Here is a 20,938-nt window from a genome sequence, read left to right on the forward strand (position 1 = left end):
AACGTCCGTCACTGAAGGAAGCCGGTTTTCCTGATGGATGACACGAAAAAAAAAAATTAAATGAAGCTTTCGGTCAAGTACCGACGAACCACTCAGTCCGTCACTGACATACGCCAGTTTTGCTGACGACTGAGCGACTTGACTTGATGAAAAACAAAAGCAACAAGACGTGGCACGGACAAAGGACAACTGACATTGACAATGAACCGACAAGGACTGAAAGGACACAGGGAACTAAATACAAACAAATGGACAAGCCAATGAGGAACACCTGGACAAGACACAAAGGGTGGGAGGGAGCTGATTGGTCAACAACAGGGAATGGGACGATAAGCACCAGTGGACAAAACAAATTAATGAGACACCAAAGGAAACACAAGGAAAACTGAAACTAAATACTAAACCAAAAGCAACTAAAACAGATGACACAAAATCGACCAAAAAAAACAAATAGAAAACTTTTATTGTCACAGTCTATGGTGCAGATGCAACAAAATTGAGCTTCTGAGAAGATAAGGACCACCAATAATGAATATTAATAATACTGGGAACCATATAGTACCGACTGCAGGATGAGGATAAACTTTCTCATGAAGCTTTGAATTGGGGAGTGTGGTGTCCTGTTTATGGGTTGCTTTTTGGAACCTCGGTTTCTCAATACAGGGCTTGGGCGGATCCCTCAGTGAAGCGCTCTCCCTTCAAGGTAGGCAGCTCGGTCGCCATGAAAAAATGCTTCACGAACTTATGGAGAGCGCACAGAGTTTACTCCATCAGCTCAGGCACCTCTCCTGCTCCCCCCCCCCAAAATAAAAAGGCTCACTAATGAGGGAGAGCACATTGGTGAGCCAGATTGCTTCCGCAACAGGCTGCCGGTCGGTGCCCTCCAGTGTATTATGGCAGAAAAAATGTTTTTCGGTATTAGCGCTTATCGACTCCGGACCGGACGGCAATTTTATGGACTTGGCTCTTTCCAAACAGCTACAACTCCCTTGGGAACCCCTCTCTGCCCCCGCCAGGTAGTAGTGGCCCTGGACAGACACCTGATCTCCCTTGCTTCCCACCAAACTAAACCATTCACACTCATTTCCGGAAATCACAGAGAAACTATTCAGCTGCACCTAATCAATTCGCCTCAAATGCCCATAGTGCTCGGTTTTCCTTGGCTTCGTTTTCACAACCCCACTATTGACTGGCGATATCTTTCCATTACCAGCTGGAGTGTTTACTGCCATTCGCATTGTCTTCGGTCCGCTGACCCGGTTCCCAGTTCTAAGCCCCCCCCGACTCCAACTCCTCTGGATCTTTCCACGGTTCCCTCCAAATACCATGACCTGATCTCGCCCTCACATTACCTCCCCATCGCCCTTACGACTGCGCGATCAATCTTCTCCCAGGGACTCCTTTTCCCACCAGTAAGCTGTACATTATCTCGCGTCCCGAGAAGGAAGCCATGGAAACCTACACTCCCTCGCCTCCGGTCTCATTCGGCCCTCTTCCTCTCCCCTTGGAGCAGGTTTTTTTCTTTGTTAAAAAGAGATTCTTCGCTTCGCCCATGTATCGACTTCAATGGACTGAATGAAATCACCGTTAAAAATAAATCCCCACTCCCTCTCATTGATCCATCTTTTGAACCTCTCTATGAGACTCATGTGTTCTCCATATTGGATCTTAGAAACGCATACCACCTAGTCCGCATTAAAGAGGGGGACGAGTGGAAAACAGCATTCAATACTCCGCTGGGACACTTTGAATATCTGGTCATGCCTTATGAACTCACCAAAGCTCTGGCTGTTTTCCAAACTCATGAATGACATTTTAAGGGACATGCTGAACCGTTTTATTTTCGTGTATTTGGACGATATCCTCATTTCGCGCTCCCTTCATGAACACCGCCAGCATGTTCGTCTGGTCCTTCAACGCCTGCTTGAAAACCGCAGTTTCGTTAAACCAGAAAAATGTGAGTTCCATGTCCCCCCTGTACACTTCCTGGGCTACATCATTGCAAAAGGTCAACTCCAACCCAACCCAGCCAAGATTCAAGCTGTATTATAATAATATAATATGAATAATACTGAGAAGCATGTAGCACCGACTGCAGGATGAGGATAAACTTTCTCACGAAGCTTTGAATTGGGGAGTGTGGTGTCCTGTTTATGGGTTGCTTTTCGGAGCCTCTGTTTCTCCCTACAGGGCTTGGGTGGATCCCTCTGGTAACGCTTCTGATCCTACACACCTGCAACTCGTCACTCTCAATCAACCACCAGATAAAAGCTCAGTGCAGCCAGGAGTCAGGCGCCAGATTATCCTGCTCCAACAGTGGTACGCAGGCTCCTACCTGCGTTTATGTGATCTTGCTCAAGTTGAACTTCTGCCAAACTGACTTGATTCCTGGTTTCGCTTGTGTGCTGTCTAGTGCGTCCTGCCTGTCCGCCCGAACCCCACGTCATCACCTGTGACCCCTGACGCTGCCTTGACCTCTTTTTTTTTTAACTGACCCACCGTGTATTATGTCTCATTCCAAAATGCTCTGGTCTAATCATGGACTTGTGACAAATGAATTAATTAACTAGTGCATCAAATTGTCAATAAAATGACAAGAGAGAAAATTAATCCTCAGTTGTTTTGAAGCACACCATCATGTGTTGAGGATGAGGCAGGTGTGCTCTCAACTAAAATAATTTCATTTAAAGAAACCAATCATCCATCCATCCATTTTCTAAACCGCTTCTCCTCACTGGGGTCGTGGGGGTGCTGGAGCCTATCCCAGCTATCATCAGGCAGTAGGCAGGGTGCACCCTGAACTGGTTGCCAGCCAATCGCAGGGCACACATATACGAACAACCATCCGCGCTCACGCTCAGCCTAGGGGCAATTTCAATCAATCTGCCATGCATGTTTTTGGAATGTTGTGGAAAACCAGAGTACCCGGAGGAAACCCATGCAGCCAGGCATGCAAACTCCACACATAAAGGCCGGAGCCGGAATTGAACCCTGCCCCTCTGTGCTGTGAGGCCATCATGTTAACCAGTCATCCACTGTGCCAGACACCAATCACTCATTTAAAAATAATTAAAAAAAAAAATTCCAAGTGTCAGAACAAAGCAGGAGAAAAGGTTTGAGTTGAACTTAAAATGTACCTCCGACAGCCCATTTCAAGGTATTGATGGGGAAAATGTTGCAAAGTTTGGTAAATATCTGGTGTTCTCATCTTTTTCTGTGTCCTTTTGTAATTGCCAAAAGAGCAATCCCCCTGGTTAATTTTAATGCAAGGTACCATGCAAATGTTCCGTCACGTTATTGACTGGCCCTTTCCCTGAACACACCAATTGCTGTAGACCCTTTTCATTGACGTTATTTCCGCAGTCCCCAACAAGTTTCTCATTCACTCCAAACATTCTCTCTGCTGCTCGATTACGCTTTTCAGATAAACATTTTACCACCAGCAGCTTTGTATTCTGCAGAATATGATTGATTCTCTTGAGGGGAATTCGTGTCCAGTTGTTCCCAGTTGTCTTTGTATAAAGAGTAAAAGATATCGGTGCATAAGTCTAGAGTGCCCTCTCGTGTCTGTCTGTGAAATAACTTTTTTTTCCCCCATACAATATAAAACTAAACAATTTTATTTGTATAAGTCGCCCCTGAGTATAAGTCGCAGGAACGGCCAACCTATGAAAACACGTGCAAATTAAAGTCTGGAAAAGATGATACTTATTTGCAACACAAAGCACAGCAGACATTAAGTGTTGTGATTATGATGCAAAAATGTATGCAAGGCAGACAAAATAGTTCTGTAACATTCCATTAAGGTATAAAATTTGAATGCCTACTGTCAAAGAAATTAGTCTCTCATATTATCAAGTCTCAAACTATGCTTACAGGTCAATTGAAATTCAAGTGAACATTGTACCCTTGTTATCCAGTGTTAAGGTTTTGACGTTTGTTTCAATTCACCCCTGCTTATTGATTCTGTTATTAATGTTCAATTGCGTCAGTGCATCACGGCCTAATAAGTAAAACACACGATGTAGAACTGCTTCCACACTTGCTTTTTATTTTAGTTTTTTACGTCACGTGATCCTCCTTTGTCACGACTCGTCCTGAAAAATTAATTTATTAATTTAGTTTATAACAGGACTTTCTGCTTCTTTATTTTTCTCTCTTTTTCTGCTCAACACGTTCATACTATTGTGCATAATTTAGGATTTTCTCCTCCATTTGACAAGTCAGACAATTTAAATTGTTTTTTTTTCCCACATAATTACAAATTTCTTGTCAAACTTGATTCTTTCTTTTCACATTCCTTTTCTTTTCTACACATTTGCTATCTTTTGACAATATGATGGCAAAGACGGATATAATTTTGTGTCACAGCCTGGTCTTGACCAATTGGTTTAATAACGGTAGTTGTCAAATCGTTATCCGCTTTCTTTTTCTTTTCTGCACTCTTACGACCTTGAATTTGTCTCGACCTATCAAGAAGGGCTCTGCAACAAAACCACTGTTTACTGTGGATGTCATCTTTTCTCTTCTGTTTGTCTTTAAGAGACCATTTACTGAGAAGTCTATCTAATTCTTCACAGTTGTCCACATTTCCAGAAAATCTATATATATTTTTTTCTGCCACTTTCCGGTATATTTTGTCGTCCCTATATTTTCAATTTCAGCTAACCGACATCTTTCTTTTATTTCAAATTTGGAAAGTGGACAATTAATTTCCTTCGTCAATTTTGCCGCCATTTCTGATGGTCTTAATTATTCTAGATGTCTAGTTATGGTTCCTCAGTGTTGAGAAAAATTCAAAGTGCCTGACTCTGGGTCGAACACCAAGCTTCTACTCCCGACTTGGAGCGGGTTTTCCTGGGTGTTTTTACTCACAACCCTTGGGCAGTTTTAGATTTCTCAAACGTTGGACATTCATACAATTGTAAGGACCGCTTTCCACCCGAGGATGGAAAGCGGTGAGGGTGGACTCTTAAGACGCTGACAAGGGAAAATCGGGGTTGAGCCAGGGTTTATTGTGACCGACAGGTATCAATCCAACATCCAATGAGGCAAGGTAACTTGCAATCGAATATAATAATAATTAGGGTGTCTATAATTACGGTCGTCGGGAGACGATAACGAAAAACGCTGGAGGAGCACTCTCACACCAGGAAAGCAAAAACGAGAAACAGAAAACGCTTGCAACGCAAGGAAACCGAAAACGACAATGGCTTGCCACCAAAGGGCAAGGTGAATCCAAATACGAAAACGAGAACAAAAAGCGAGCCGAGAGTAGCTGGAAGCAAAGGTCACAAAAACACACAAATACAACACACGGAATAAACGTGGCGAGAACTATAGCGAGGGCACATGAACAAGAGCAACGGGGGTCCAAGCTACGTGGGTCAATAATCAGACGCGGACGTGACCGGGTCCCCGGGTCGCGCGCCGTCGGCACACGCCCACTCAGCTGTAACGAGAGCAGACGGATCGTGACACAATACACATACACACTCACAGAATGATCAGTTCTGTGCCCGTAAAAATAGATAAACTATTTTCGTCTTCCTGAAATAACAAAAGTTGTACTATCTTCCAAATATGGTAACAACTTGTCAGGTTCGCCAATTTGACATATAGGGTTCATAGCTGAAAAGAGAGAGGCACCCGGATCAAGTGGATACAGAGAGGTTAACAAAGTTTATTTGGCAACTTCATCTCTCTTCTGTTCCTCGATGTTTTTCACGCATTCCCTTTTATAAAATCAAGGAATCAGATTACACTTCGAGAAATCAGATTACATTCAAGGGTGGTACAGTTCGTCTTCTCAAAAGCTGGTTTAGTCCGGTTTATCATGAGCGTGCCGTCGTGGGTCGCAGCTGACTTTGACGTCAGCATCTTTTATCAGGACCTAGCACGATGTTGCTTGCTTCAGACTTCGATGCCAACTTATCTATCAGGCTCCTCACGATGTTGTTTACTTCATCCTCACTTCTGAAGAAGTGCCACCGCCCTGCCAATTGCAGACACCTCTCTGCAGTAGAGATGTCCTCCTGTACCTCCACTCTGACTGTAAACACTCAAGCATAGTCCACTCCACTAATTTGCAACATGATATGTGCACCATGTATTGAAATAAAGTTGCGTCATGGCAAATGTATAATAACCTCTAAATATTATTCTAACATTCCCCCGTTTATTCTACATTTGCCCCAAAAATTATCATCAATGGAATTTCCAAAGACTTAATTCCATCAAATCATTAGCTTGATAGCAAATGTAAACCCCTCTATTTTTTTCTTTGTTTTACTTTAATGTATTTGAGAGTTTGGATTAACGAATAGGATCTCCTAGGTAAATTCAGTCATCATCATCAACTTGGTCATCAGTATCTCCTCCATCACCAGCACCTCTGTAATTAATCAAAGGATATATTTCCTGTAGTTTGGAATTTGTTGGAGCGAGAGCTGTTGAGATAAGTCGGACAAGCAAAGCGCGAATGCAGGGAATACAACAACATCCACACAGTACAAGGATTGAGGTGAACATTGTTATAGAAATCATTACAGAAAATACCATATTTTTATATTTACCAAACGTTTTGTTCCACCACTCATCCCATGCAGAGGTAGTCACACCTGAGTGTTCCTTCAGCTTATGCTTCAGGGTGCGCAAGCCTGCAATGGCTCTTGTGAGGGACCCTTCCGGAGAAGTGTTGTTCAGGATGAAAGTACAATCATGGCGCAAACCCCTCCTCTCTCTGCCAACAGCATGTCCACCGCGATGCGGTTTTGAAATGCCATGAGTGATGTTGCTGCCAATTGTTCTTTTGGACCAATTTTACGTCACCCCAGATGGAAGGACGACGAAGGACCAATTGTTCTAATAGTCCGTTCGTTAGGGGACCAAATGGGAGTCAGGTGTGCAGGCTAATGGGGAACAGGTGCGTGGCTGGTGGGGACGGAGTGCTGAGGGAAACGCCCCACTCAGCTGACAAGACAAACAAAAACAAGGACATGGCATGGACAGTGAAAACTAATAACAAAAAACCCTGACATGCCCGACACGGGTCATGACAGTACCCCCCCCAACCCTCCCCAAGCGACGGATTCCAGACGTCACAAAACACGTAAACGAAAAGAAAAAAAGTGTCCAAAAACGAGGGTGGGCGGAAGAGGGCCGGAAGGCGGGACCATGACCCGCAATCGAGACCGGTCAGGCGGGCGTCCGGGAAACCCAACCAGCGAGTCCAGTCGTGGCCCTTCAGGCGGACGTCCGGGAGGCCAGACCAGCGAGTCCAATTGTGGCCATTCAGGCGGCCGTGCGGGGGGCCAGACCAGCGAGTCCAGCTGTGGCCATTCAGGCGGCCGGCCGGGGGGCCAAGGCAGCCGCAAGGAGTGCGCCGCCGAGGCCGAGACGAGAGGCGGCGGCAGGTCGTAGGGCACCGCCGGGACAGTGACCTGGAGCGGCGGCGGGTCGTCGAACTCCGCCAAGGCAGGAACCTGGAGTGGCGGTGGATGATCGTCAAGCGCCGCCAAGACAGGGACTTGAAGCGACGGCTGATCGTCGAGCGCCGCCGAGACAGGGACTTGGAGCGGCGGCTGGTCGTCGAGCACCGCCGAGACAGGGACTTATCCTGCGTTGCTCATGCTTTTGGTCTTGCTCATGTTCACAGTTTGTTCTCGTCGCGATTTGATACCGTGTGTTGTTTGCGTATTTTGTTTTATTAGTCATTCACAGCTACTTTACGGCTCGCTTTAAGTTCTCGTTACAATTGGATTTTCCTTCACTCTTTTGTGGTAAGCATTACTCGTTTTTCGGTTCCTTGCGTTGCAAGCGTTTTCTGTTCCTTCGTTATTTTTTCCCTGGAGTGACTCGGTCACCCAGCGTTTTTCGTTTCGCCCTCCCGGCGTTTGTAATCATAGAACCCCTTGCGGTTAATAAATTGATAAAGAATACCTCATAGTGATTATTGTATGCTGCTTGACGGTCTAAAATAAACATCTTGTCTACTCTACCTCCTGAGTCTGCGCTTAAGGATCCACCTCACACCGCTTTCCAGCCTCGGCTGGGAAGCGGTCCTGACAGTGTCATGGGATAAACTGTCACTTTTGGCTTGAGTGGACTTGGTACCTATCTGTAGGATTTCAGTTTTATCATTGTTAAGTTGCAGAAAATTGGATGAGAACCAATAATAAATTTCGGGGAAGCAGTCAATAAATGGAGGAACCCGGAATAATGGCAGTTCATTATGTGGAGAGGTAGAGCTGAGTGTCATCTGCATAACAGTGGGAGTGTAGGTTTAGTTTGTGAAATATCTTGACAAGAGGTAGGGAATAGATAAAGAATGTGATGGAGTCTGTTCAGGAGGATGGTTTTAGAAATTGTATCGCAAGCTGCTATCAGATCAAAGAGGGTGAGAATGGTGATTAGGCCACAGTCGGTTGCCGGTGATTTTGATCAGTGTTGTTTCTGTACTGTGGAGGGGTGGAAACTAGAGTAGAAATGTTCTAATAGGTTGTAGGAGCTGATTTTGGACTGTAGCTAGGTAGCTAATGTCATTTCCAAGATTTTTGAAAAAAATGCACGATTGGACCAAGGTTATTGAAATTATAAGGAACTCAAGCATTTTTTTGGGAGTATTCGGGGTACAGTCTCAGTTTTGTTGTTTCATGTTAGTTTTTCCAGCATCTCCCTGTATAGATTTGCATCAAAATGATAAGTTGACTAAGAGACTGGGCGACCATAGCCGCACTGAGACAGGGTCGTCCGGGATTTGAACCCGGGACCTCTCGCACCCAAAGCGAGAATCATACCCCTAGACCAACGAGCCACATTTAGCTGGTTAACTGACTGTTAGCCGCAAGCCTTCATCGACACTAAGACCCAGGATTTGAACCTGGAACCTCTCCCAACCAACCCTGAATCAACACTAAGACCCTGTTTGGATTTGAACGAGAAACCACTCACAACCATAGCCAGAGCCCAATGAGCCACCTCCAATTGATGACATGCTCGTACCAGCGAAGAACCATTCCTATCAGTACGGAAGATTCAGGTGAACTCAAAGTAATCCAGTGTAATGATGGTCCTGTTTTGGATTTGAAAGAGGGTCCTCAGTGAGAATTATACCCGTAGTCCAACGAGCCAAAGTGCTTGCCACAAAGTATCGAAATCAGTTAACTTTATAGATCGTAGTCATAATTAAAGTCAAGTGGTGGTGTTCCAACTATCAGAATCGCCACAGCTTAGTCTCATAATACTCAAATTTGGTATCTCACTGTAACATTATCAAACGTTATTAGGGTTTTCTCAATGTATTAATACAGGCGTGTATTATCGCAATGTATTGTTGGGGATCGTTCGTGCATCTAACAGTATTTAATCGTTTCTGCAGAGTGATCTTACCGTTAAAGAAATGTATCGTTCACTTGATGCATTGCATACATGGCAAGAACACTACATGTTAAGAACGAAAAAACATGCATGATCTGGGCCAGATAAAACGTTTTCTATGATGGACGTCTCTATTCTTTTGGACAAGAAGTACTAAGCATTGGTTGTTCAGTGGTAGAATTCTCGCTCGCCATGCGTGTGGCCCAAGTTCAATTCCGGCCAATGCAATATGTTAGGCTGTGTGGTTACGTGTCAATTGCTATCATAATGTGTTGTCAGGCAGCGCCATACCTGGTCTGTTCTCACCTGCGAATATACCTTGTGTCATAACAACTATGTCTGCGGTCACCATCATTATTGGGGGCGGGATGCAAAACTGTCTACCAGTTTTTAGAATATCAATAACATTCCATTTTCTAATGTGGAGCCCCGAGGCTATTTGTCAGAACCTGCTGATGTTTTTACAAATCCGCTTTTTGGCCTAATTTTAGCAATTGTTGCTTTTAATCAGGAGGTTGTTTTTTTTTATTTGCAGTAAATTATTGCAAGTTCTGTTAATGGGAGTGATCAAATACAAGGTTGGACGTGCTTTAAAAGGATACTGATGGACGGGGACGCAGGACGATTATTTTATAAAGTAGAAAGTATGCAGATCGGGGATTTTCATTTAATTCTGATGAAAAGGAGAGAGTGGATGACACCCCGAGTCTTAACCTGACCAGAGGGGGAAACTGAGGTATTGTCAAGTGTCATGGGAAAAACTGTCACTTTTGGCTGAGTGGACTTGGTACCTATCTGTAGGATTTCAGTTTTATCATTGTTAAGTTGCAGAAAATTGGATGAAAACCAATAATAAATTTCGGGGAAGCAGTCAATAAATGGAGGAACCCGGAATAGTGGCAGTTGATTATGTGGAGAGGTAGAGCTGAGTGTCATCTGCATAACAGTGGGAGTGTCGGTTTAGTTTGTGAAATATCTTGACAAGAAGTAGGGTATAGATAAAGAATGTCATGGAGTCTTTTCAGGAGGATGGTTTTAGAAATTGTATCGCAAGCTGCTATCAGATCAAAGAGGGTGAGAATGGTGATTAGGCCAGAGTCGGTTGCCGGTGATTTTGATCAGTGTTGTTTCTGTCCTGTGGAGGGGTGGAAACTAGAGTAGAAATTTTCTAAGAGGTTGTAGGAGCTGATTTTGGACTGTAGCTAGGTAGCTAATGTCATTTCCAAGATTTTTGAAAAAAATGCGCGATTGGACCAAGGTTTTTGAAATTATAAGGAACTCAAGCATTTTTTTGGGAGTATTCGGGGTACAGTCTCAGTTTTGTTGTTTCATGTTAGTTTTTCCAGCATCTCCCTGTATAGATTTGCATCAAAATTATAAGTTGACTAAGAGACTGGGCGACCATACCGACACTGAGATGGGCTCGTCCGGGATTTGACCCGGGACCTCTCGCTCCCAAAGCGAGAATCATACCCCTAGACCAACGAGCCACGTTTAGCTGGGTAACTGCCTGTTGGCCGCAAGCCTTCATCGACACTAAGAACCCGGATTTGAACCTGGAACCTCTACCAACCAACCCTGAATCAACACTAAGACCCTGTTTGGATTTGAACGAGAAACCACTCACAACCATAGCCAGAGCCCAATGAGCCACCTCCAATTGATGACATGCTCGTACCAGCGAAGAACCATTCCTATCAGTACGGAAGATTCAGGTGAACTCAAAGTAATCCAGTGTAATGATGGTCTTGTTTTGGATTTGAAAGAGGGTCCTCAGTGAGAATTATACCCGTAGTCCAACGAGCCAAAGTGCTTGCCACAAAGTATCGAAATCAGTTAACTTTATAGATCGTAGTCATAATTAAAGTCAAGTGGTGGTGTTCCAACTATCAGAATCGCCACAGCTTAGTCTCATAATACTCAAATTTGGTATCTCACTGTAACATTATCAAACGTTATTAGGGTTTTCTCAATGTATTAATACAGGCGTGTATTATCGCAATCTATTGTTGGGGATCGTTCGTGCATCTTCCAGTGTTTAATCGTTTCTGCAGAGTGATCTTACCGTTAAAGAAATGTATCGTTCACTTGATGCATTGCATACATGGCAAGAACACTACATGTTAAGAACGAAAAAACATGCATTATCAGGGCCAGATAAAACGTTTTCTATGGTGGACGTCTCTATTCTATTGGACAAGAAGTACTAATCATTGGTTTTTCAGTGGTAGAATTCTCGCTTGCCATGCGTGTGGCCCGAGTTCAATTCCCGGCCATTGCATTATGTTAGGCTGTGTGGTTACGCGTCAATTGCTATCATAATGTGTTGTCAGGCAGCGCCATCCCTGATCTGTTCGCACCTGCGAATATACCTTGTGTCATAACACCTATGTCTGCGGTCACCCTCATTATTGGGGGCGGGATGCAAAACTGTCTACCAGTTTTTAGAATATCAATAACATTCCATTTTCTAATGTGGAGCCCCAAGGCTATTTGTCAGAACCTGCTGATGTTTTTACAAATCCGCTTTTTGGCCTAATTTTAGCAATTGTTGCTTTTAATCAGGAGGTTTTTTTTTTAAGTTGCAGTAAATTATTGCATGTTCTGTTAATGGGACTGATCAAATACAAGGTTGGACGTGCTTTAAAAGGATACTGATGGACGGGGACGCAGGACGATTATTTTATAAAGTAGAAAGTATGCAGATCGGGGATTTTAATTTAATTCTGATGAAAAGGAGAGAGTGGATGACACCCCGAGTCTTAACCTGACCAGAGGGGGAAACTGAGGTATTGTCAAGTGTCATGGGAAAAACTGTCACTTTTGGCTGAGTGGACTTGGTACCTATCTGTAGGATTTCAGTTTTATCATTGTTAAGTTGCAGAAAATTGGATGAAAACCAATAATAAATTTCGGGGAAGCAGTCAATAAATGGAGGAACCCGGAATAGTGGCAGTTGATTATGTGGAGAGGTAGACCTGAGTGTCATCTGCATAACAGTGGGAGTGTCGGTTTAGTTTGTGAAATATCTTGACAAGAGGTAGGGTATAGATAAAGAATGTCATGGAGTCTTTTCAGGAGGATGGTTTTAGAAATTGTATCGCAAGCTGCTATCAGATCAAAGAGGGTGAGAATGGTGATTAGGCCAGAGTCGGTTGCCGGTGATTTTGATCAGTGTTGTTTCTGTACTGTGGAGGGGTGGAAACTAGAGTAGAAATTTTCTAAGAGGTTGTAGGAGCTGATTTTGGACTGTAGCTAGGTAGTTTGTGAAATATCTTGACAAGAGGTAGGGTATAAGGCGCCGCGTTCAGGACCCAGTCTCCCCAGGAGGCCTGGGTTCGAATCTCGAATTTTTCTGCCAGGATGGCCGAGTCTGCCAGGATGGCCGAGTCTGCCAGGATGGCCGAGTCTGCCAGGATGGCCGAGTCTGCCAGGATGGCCGAGTCTGCCAGGATGGCCGAGTGGTCTAAGGCGCCGCGTTCCGGACCCAGTCTCCCCAGGAGGCCTGGGTTCGAATCTCGTGGCTGCCAGGATGGCCGAGTGGTCTAAGGCGCCGCGTTCAGGACCCAGTCTCCCCAGGAGGCCTGGGTTCGAATCTCGAATTTCCCCATTGTGGGACTAATAAAGGCATTATTAGATAAAGAATGTCATGGAGTCTGTTCAGGAGGATGGTTTTAGAAATTGTATCGCAAGCTGCTATCAGATCAAAGAGGGTGAGAATGGTGATTAGGCCAGAGTCGGTTGCCGGTGATTTTGATCAGTGTTGTTTCTGTACTGTGGAGGGGTGGAAACTAGAGTAGAAATTTTCTAAGAGGTTGTAGGAGCTGATTTTGGACTGTAGCTAGGTAGCTAATGTCATTTCCAAGATTTTTGAAAAAAATGCGCGATTGGACCAAGGTTATTGAAATTATAAGGAACTCAAGGATTTTTTTGGGAGTATTCGGGGTACAGTCTCAGTTTTGTTGTTTCATGTTAGTTTTTCCAGCATCTCCCTGTATAGATTTGCATCAAAATTATAAGTTGACTAAGAGACTGGGCGACCATACCGACACTGAGACGGGCTCGTCCGGGATTTGAACCCGGGACCTCTCGCACCCTAAGCGAGAATCATACCCCTAGACCAACGAGCCACGTTTAGCTAGGTAACTGCCTGTTGGCCGCAAGCCTTCATCGACACTAAGAACCCGGATTTGAACCTGGAACCTCTCCCAACCAACCCTGAATCAACACTAAGACCCTGTTTGGATTTGAACGAGAAACCACTCACAACCATACCCAGAGGCCAATGAGCCACCTCCAATTGATGACATGCTCGTACCAGCGAAGAACCATTCCTATCAGTACGGAAGATTCAGGTGAACTCAAAGTAATCCAGTGTAATGATGGTCTTGTTTTGGATTTGAAAGAGGGTCCTCAGTGAGAATTATACCCGTAGTCCAACGAGCCAAAGTGCTTGCCACAAAGTATCGAAATCAGTTAACTTTATAGATCGTAGTCATAATTAAAGTCAAGTGGTGGTGTTCCAACTATCAGAATCGCCACAGCTTAGTCTCATAATACTCAAATTTGGTATCTCACTGTAACATTATCAAACGTTATTAGGGTTTTCTCAATGTATTAATACAAGCGTGTATTATCGCAATCTATTGTTGGGGATCGTTCGTGCATCTTCCAGTATTTAATCGTTTCTGCAGAGTGATCTTACCGTTAAAGAAATGTATCGTTCACTTGATGCATTGCATACATGGCAAGAACACTACATGTTAAGAACGAAAAAACATGCATTATCAGGGCCAGATAAAACGTTTTCTATGGTGGACGTCTCTATTCTATTGGACAAGAAGTACTAATCATTGGTTGTTCAGTGGTAGAATTCTCGCTTGCCATGCGTGTGGCCCGAGTTCAATTCCCGGCCGTTGCATTATGTTAGGCTGTGTGGTTACGGGTCAATTGCTATCATAATGTGTTGTCAGGCAGCGCCATCCCTGATCTGTTCGCACCTGCGAATATACCTTGTGTCATAACACCTATGTCTGCGGTCACCCTCATTATTGGGGGCGGGATGCAAAACTGTCTACCAGTTTTTAGAATATCAATAACATTCCATTTTCTAATGTGGAGCCCCAAGGCTATTTGTCAGAACCTGCTGATGTTTTTACAAATCCGCTTTTTGTCCTAATTTTAGCAATTGTTGCTTTTAATCAGGAGGTTTTTTTTTTTAGTTGCAGTAAATTATTGCATGTTCTGTTAATGGGACTGATCAAATACAAGGTTGGACGTGCTTTAAAAGGATACTGATGGACGGGGACGCAGGACGATTATTTTATAAAGTAGAAAGTATGCAGATCGGGGATTTTCATTTAATTCTGATGAAAAGGAGAGAGTGGATGACACCCCGAGTCTTAACCTGACCAGAGGGGGAAACTGAGGTATTGTCAAGTGTCATGGGAAAAACTGTCACTTTTGGCTGAGTGGACTTGGTACCTATCTGTAGGATTTCAGTTTTATCATTGTTAAGTTGCAGAAAATTGGATGAAAACCAATAATAAATTTCGGGGAAGCAGTCAATAAATGGAGGAACCCGGAATAGTGGCAGTTGATTATGTGGAGAGGTAGAGCTGAGTGTCATCTGCATAACAGTGGGAGTGTCGGTTTAGTTTGTGAAATATCTTGACAAGAGGTAGGGTATAGATAAAGAATGTCATGGAGTCTTTTCAGGAGGATGGTTTTAGAAATTGTATCGCAAGCTGCTATCAGATCAAAGAGGGTGAGAATGGTGATTAGGCCTGAGTCGGTTGCCGGTGATTTTGATCAGTGTTGTTTCTGTACTGTGGAGGGGTGGAAACTAGAGTAGAAATTTTCTAAGAGGTTGTAGGAGCTGATTTTGGACTGTAGCTAGGTAGTTTGTGAAATATCTTGACAAGAGGTAGGGTATAGATAAAGAATGTCATGGAGTCTGTTCAGGAGGATGGTTTTAGAAATTGTATCGCAAGCTGCTATCAGATCAAAGAGGGTGAGAATGGTGATTAGGCCAGAGTCGGTTGCCGGTGATTTTGATCAGTGTTGTTTCTGTACTGTGGAGGGGTGGAAACTAGAGTAGAAATTTTCTAAGAGGTTGTAGGAGCTGATTTTGGACTGTAGCTAATGTCATTTTCAAGATTTTTGAAAAAAATGCGCGATTAGACCAAGGTTATTGAAATTATAAGGAACTCAAGCATTTTTTTGGGAGTATTCGGGGTACAGTCTCAGTTTTGTTGTTTCATGTTAGTTTTTCCAGCATCTCCCCGTATAGATTTGCATCAAAATTATAAGTTGACTAAGAGACTGGGCGACCATAGTCACACTGAGATGGGCTCGTCCGGGATTTGAACCCGGGACCTCTCGCACCCGAAGCGAGAATCATACGCCTAGACCAACGAGCCACGTTTAGCTAGGTAACTGCCTGTTTGCCGCAAGCCTTCATCGACACTAAGAACCCGGATCCTCTCCCAACCAACCCTGAATCAACACTAAGACCCTGTTTGGATTTGAACGAGTAACCACTCACAACCATACCCAGAGCCCAATGAGCCACCTCCAATTGATGACATGCTCGTACCAGCGAAGAACCATTCCTATCAGTACGGAAGATTCAGGTGAACTCAAAGTAATCCAGTGTAATGATGGTCTTGTTTTGGATTTGAAAGAGGGTCCTCAGTGAGAATTATACCCGTAGTCCAACGAGCCAAAGTGCTTGCCACAAAGTATCGAAATCAGTTAACTTTATAGATCGTAGTCATAATTAAAGTCAAGTGGTGGTCTTTCAACTCTCAGATTCGCCACAGCTTAGTCTCATAATAATCAAATTTGGTATCTCACTGCAACATTATCAAACGTTATTAGGGTTTTCTCAATGTATTAATACAGGCGTGTATTATCGCAATGTATTGTTGGGGATCGTTCGTGCATCTTCCAGTATTTAATCGTTTCTGCAGAGTGATCTTACCGTTAAAGAAATGTACGTTCACTTGATGCATTGCATACATGGCAAGAACACTACATTTTAAGAACGAAAGAACATGCATGATCAGGGCCAGATAAAACGTTTTCTATGATGGACGTCTCTATTCTTTTGGACAAGAAGTACTAAGCATTGGTTGTTCAGTGGTAGAATTCTCGCTTGCCATTCGTGTGGCCCGACTTCAACTCCCGGCCAATGCAATATGTTAGGCTGTGTGGTTACGCGTCAATTGCTATCATAATGTGTTATCAGGCAGCGCCATCCCTGGTCTGTTCTCACCTGCGAATATACCTTGTGTCATAACAACTATGTCTGTGGTCACCCTCATTATTGGGGGAGGGATGCAAAACTGTCTACCAGTTTTTAGAATATCAATAACATTCCATTTTCTAATGTGGAGCCCCGAGGCTATTTGTCAGAACCTGCTGATGTTTTTACACATCCGCTTTTTGGCCAAATTTTAGCAATTGTTGCTTTTAATCAGGAGGTTGTTTTTTTTTATTTGCAGTAAATTATTGCAAGTTCTGTTAATGGGAGTGATCAAATACAAGGTTGGACGTGCTTTAAAAGGATACTGATGGACGGGGACGCAGGATGATTATTCTATAAAGTAGAAAGTATGCAGATCGGGGATTTTCATTTAATTCTGATGAAAAGGAGAGAGTGGATGACACCCCGAGTCTTAACCTGACCAGAGGGGGAAACTGAGGTATTGTCAAGTGTCATGGGAAAAACTGTCACTTTTGGCTGAGTGGACTTGGTACCTATCTGTAGGATTTCAGTTTTATCATTGTTAAGTTGCAGAAAATTGGATGAAAACCAATAATAAATTTCGGGGAAGCAGTCAATAAATGGAGGAACCCGGAATAGTGGCAGTTGATTATGTGGAGAGGTAGAGCTGAGTGTCATCTGCATAACAGTGGGAGTGTCGGTTTAGTTTGTGAAATATCTTGACAAGAGGTAGGGTATAGATAAAGAATGTCATGGAGTCTTTTCAGGAGGATGGTTTTAGAAATTGTATCGCAAGCTGCTATCAGATCAAAGAGGGTGAGAATGGTGATTAGGCCAGAGTCGGTTGCCGGTGATTTTGATCAGTGTTGTTTCTGTACTGTGGAGGGGTGGAAACTAGAGTAGAAATGTTCTAAGAGGTTGTAGGAGCTGATTTTGGACTGTAGCTAATGTCATTTTCAAGATTTTTGAAAAAAATGCGCGATTAGACCAAGGTTATTGAAATTATAAGGAACTCAAGCATTTTTTTGGGAGTATTCGGGGTACAGTCTCAGTTTTGTTGTTTCATGTTAGTTTTTCCAGCATCTCCCCGTATAGATTTGCATCAAAATTATAAATTGACTAAGCGACTGGGCGACCATAGTCACACTGAGATGGGCTCGTCCGGGATTTGAACCCGGGACCTCTCGCACCCGAAGCGAGAATCATACCCCTAGACCAACGAGCCACGTTTAGCTAGGTAACTGCCTGTTTGCCGCAAGCCTTCATCGACACTAAGAACCCGGATCCTCTCCCAACCAACCCTGAATCAACACTAAGACCCTGTTTGGATTTGAACGAGTAACCACTCACAACCATACCCAGAGCCCAATGAGCCACTTCCAATTGATGACATGCTCGTACCAGCGAAGAACCATTCCTATCAGTACGGAAGATTCAGGTGAACTCAAAGTAATCCAGTGTAATGATGGTCTTGTTTTGGATTTGAAAGAGGGTCCTCAGTGAGAATTATACCCGTAGTCCAACGAGCCAAAGTGCTTGCCACAAACTATCGAAATCAGTTAACTTTATAGATCGTAGTCATAATTAAAGTCAAGTGGTGGTCTTCCAACTCTCAGAATCGCCACAGCTTAGTCTCATAATACTCAAATTTGGTATCTCACTGCAACATTATCAAACGTTATTAGGGTTTTCTCAATGTATTAATACAGGCGTGTATTATCGCAATGTATTGTTGGGGATCGTTCGTGCATCTTCCAGTATTTAATCGTTTCTGCAGGGTGATCTTACCGTTAAAGAAATGTACGTTCACTTGATGCATTGCATACATGGCAAGAACACTACATTTTAAGAACGAAAAAACATGCATGATCAGGGCCAGATAAAACGTTTTCTATGATGGACGTCTCTATTCTTCTGGACAAGAAGTACTAAGCATTGGTTGTTCAGTGGTAGAATTCTCGCTTGCCATTCGTGTGGCCCGACTTCAATTCCCGGCCAATGCAATATGTTAGGCTGTGTGGTTACGCGTCAATTGCTATCATAATGTGTTATCAGGCAGCGCCATCCCTGGTCTGTTCTCAACTGCGAATATACCTTGTGTCATAACAACTATGTCTGTGGTCACCCTCATTATTGGGGGAGGGATGCAAAACTGTCTACCAGTTTTTAGAATATCAATAACATTCCATTTTCTAATGTGGAGCCCCGAGGCTATTTGTCAGAACCTGCTGATGTTTTTACACATCCGCTTTTTGGCCTAATTTAAGCAATTGTTGCTTTTAATCAGGAGGTTGTTTTTTTTTATTTGCAGTAAATTATTGCAAGTTCTGTTAATGGGAGTGATCAAATACAAGGTTGGACGTGCTTGAAAAGGATACTGATGGACGGGGACGCAGGACGATTATTTTATAAAGTAGAAAGTATGCAGATCGGGGATTTTCATTTAATTCAGATGAAAAGGAGAGAGTGGATGACACCCCGAGTGTTAACCTGACCAGAGGGGGAAACTGAGGTATTGTCAAGTGTCATGGGAAAAACTGTCACTTTTGGCTGAGTGGACTTGGTACCTATCTGTAGGATTTCAGTTTTATCATTGTTAAGTTGCAGAAAATTGGATGAAAACCAATAATAAATTTCGGGGAAGCAGTCAATAAATGGAGGAACCCGGAATAGTGGCAGTTGATTATGTGGAGAGGTAGAGCTGAGTGTCATCTGCATAACAGTGGGAGTGTCGGTTTAGTTTGTGAAATATCTTGACAAGAGGTAGGGTATAGATAAAGAATGTCATGGAGTCTTTTCAGGAGGATGGTTTTAGAAATTGTATCGCAAGCTGCTATCAGATCAAAGAGGGTGAGAATGGTCATTCATTCATAGCTTATCAGCCCATCTTTCCACCCAGCGAATGGCAGTATCGGTGGCATCTCGTAGGTCTTCTTCTGAGCACCTTGGGCCTGCTGGGCAGTGTCGAAGCAGATGGTCGAGGGTTTGGATGGCTTCGCCACACTCGCATCTTGCTGAGTCGGCGAATCCCCATCGGTGCAGGTTGTCTCCCGTCTTGGCAACCTGAGAGCGCGCTCGATTGAGCGCGACCCAATGTTTCCTTGGTAGGTCTGAACCACGGGGTAGGTGTTCAGAAGGGCTAGGTACACTGATGTTCTGGTACTCGTAGCTCTCCTGCCACCTGGTGTTACGGTAGTTCGTAGGTGTCCTTGCACCAAGTTCTCTAACGGTGTTGAAGCCACGTCGTGAAGGCAGTCTTGCTTCGATCTCCTGGTGACCGAACAGAGGGTGACGATGGTCGTCCAGCTGCTTCTGACGTTCGATTTTACTAATTGTCTCCCTGCGGATGTCAGGAGGGGCTATTCCTGATAGAGAGTACAAAGCCGGGAGTGGTGTTGGCTTTAAAGTGCCTGTGATAACACGGCAGCACTTATTCAGTTCAGCATCGACCTTGGAAGCATGACTTGAACGTGCCCAGACTGGTGCACAATATTCAGCGGTGGAAAAACACAGTGCTAAAGATGATATGCGCAAAGTGTCTGCATTTGCACCCCACTTAGTGTTGGCTAAGATGCTGACTAAGTTGTTGCGAGACGATAACTTTTTTCGCAGCTTGGACACATGTTCGCTAAATGTTAGCGATCTATCCAGAGTCACGCCAAGGTATACTGGGAATTTGGTTTTCTTCAGGGGGACCCCGTCCCATTTGATGTTAAGCTCTCGCTTAGCGAGATAGTTCTTTAAGTGGAATGCGCAAGATTGGGTTTTACCGGGGTTGGCGTTTAGAAAATTGTCCCTGTAATATTGTGAAAGTTGTGACAAAGCAGATGTCAGTCGCTCTTCAACAACTTCGAAGGTGTTCGCCTGTGTGGCAATGCAAAGGTCGTCGGCGTATATGAAACGTCTGATGTTCCGGAACTCTGGCTGGTCATTTGTGTACAAATTGAAGAGCGCAGGTGCAAGCACAGAACCCTGGGGCAAGCCATTTTTCTGATCACGCCATCTACTTTGTTTTCCACTCATCTCGACGAAGAAACGGCGGTGTTTCAGGAGAGACTCAATAATCTGAACGATGTTCTTGTTCTTCATGACTTTCGCCACTTTAATCATTAGTCTCCTGTGGTTGATTGTATCGTAAGCGGCGGAAAGATCGACAAAAACTGCCCCAGTGATCTTACCCTCCTGGAAGCCATCTTCAATGTACTGTACCAAGTTTAGTACTTGGCCACAGCAGGATCTTCCAGCTCTGAATCCGGCTTGGTCACGAGAGAGGTGTTCCTCAACTGTCGGAGTTATTCGTGAAAGTATCAGACGTTCATAAACCTTGAA

The 20,938-nt window shown here is 43.9% G+C and overlaps 5 non-coding genes across 5 annotated transcripts; all 5 read right to left on the reverse strand.

Annotated features, from left to right (window-relative positions):
• Positions 1-8,743: 8,743 nt before the first annotated feature.
• Positions 8,744-8,815, reverse strand: trnap-ugg (transfer RNA proline (anticodon UGG)). Its single transcript has one exon. It is a non-coding gene; the product is annotated as a tRNA-Pro (tRNA).
• Positions 8,816-10,797: 1,982 nt separating this feature from the next.
• On the reverse strand, positions 10,798-10,868 carry trnap-ugg (transfer RNA proline (anticodon UGG)). Its single transcript has one exon. It is a non-coding gene; the product is annotated as a tRNA-Pro (tRNA).
• Positions 10,869-13,436: 2,568 nt separating this feature from the next.
• On the reverse strand, positions 13,437-13,508 carry trnap-agg (transfer RNA proline (anticodon AGG)). Its single transcript has one exon. It is a non-coding gene; the product is annotated as a tRNA-Pro (tRNA).
• A 2,220-nt stretch (positions 13,509-15,728) lies between these two features.
• trnap-cgg (transfer RNA proline (anticodon CGG)) lies at positions 15,729-15,800 on the reverse strand. The gene has a single exon. It is a non-coding gene; the product is annotated as a tRNA-Pro (tRNA).
• A 1,962-nt stretch (positions 15,801-17,762) lies between these two features.
• Positions 17,763-17,834, reverse strand: trnap-cgg (transfer RNA proline (anticodon CGG)). The gene has a single exon. It is a non-coding gene; the product is annotated as a tRNA-Pro (tRNA).
• Between the last annotated feature and the right edge of the window lie 3,104 nt (positions 17,835-20,938).

This window comes from Idiotropiscis lumnitzeri, chromosome 12 (assembly GCF_059441095.1).
Source record: "Idiotropiscis lumnitzeri isolate Australia: NSW breed Sydney's pygmy pipehorse chromosome 12, RoL_Ilum_1.0, whole genome shotgun sequence".
In the NCBI taxonomy this organism is placed as follows: domain Eukaryota; kingdom Metazoa; phylum Chordata; class Actinopteri; order Syngnathiformes; family Syngnathidae; genus Idiotropiscis; species Idiotropiscis lumnitzeri.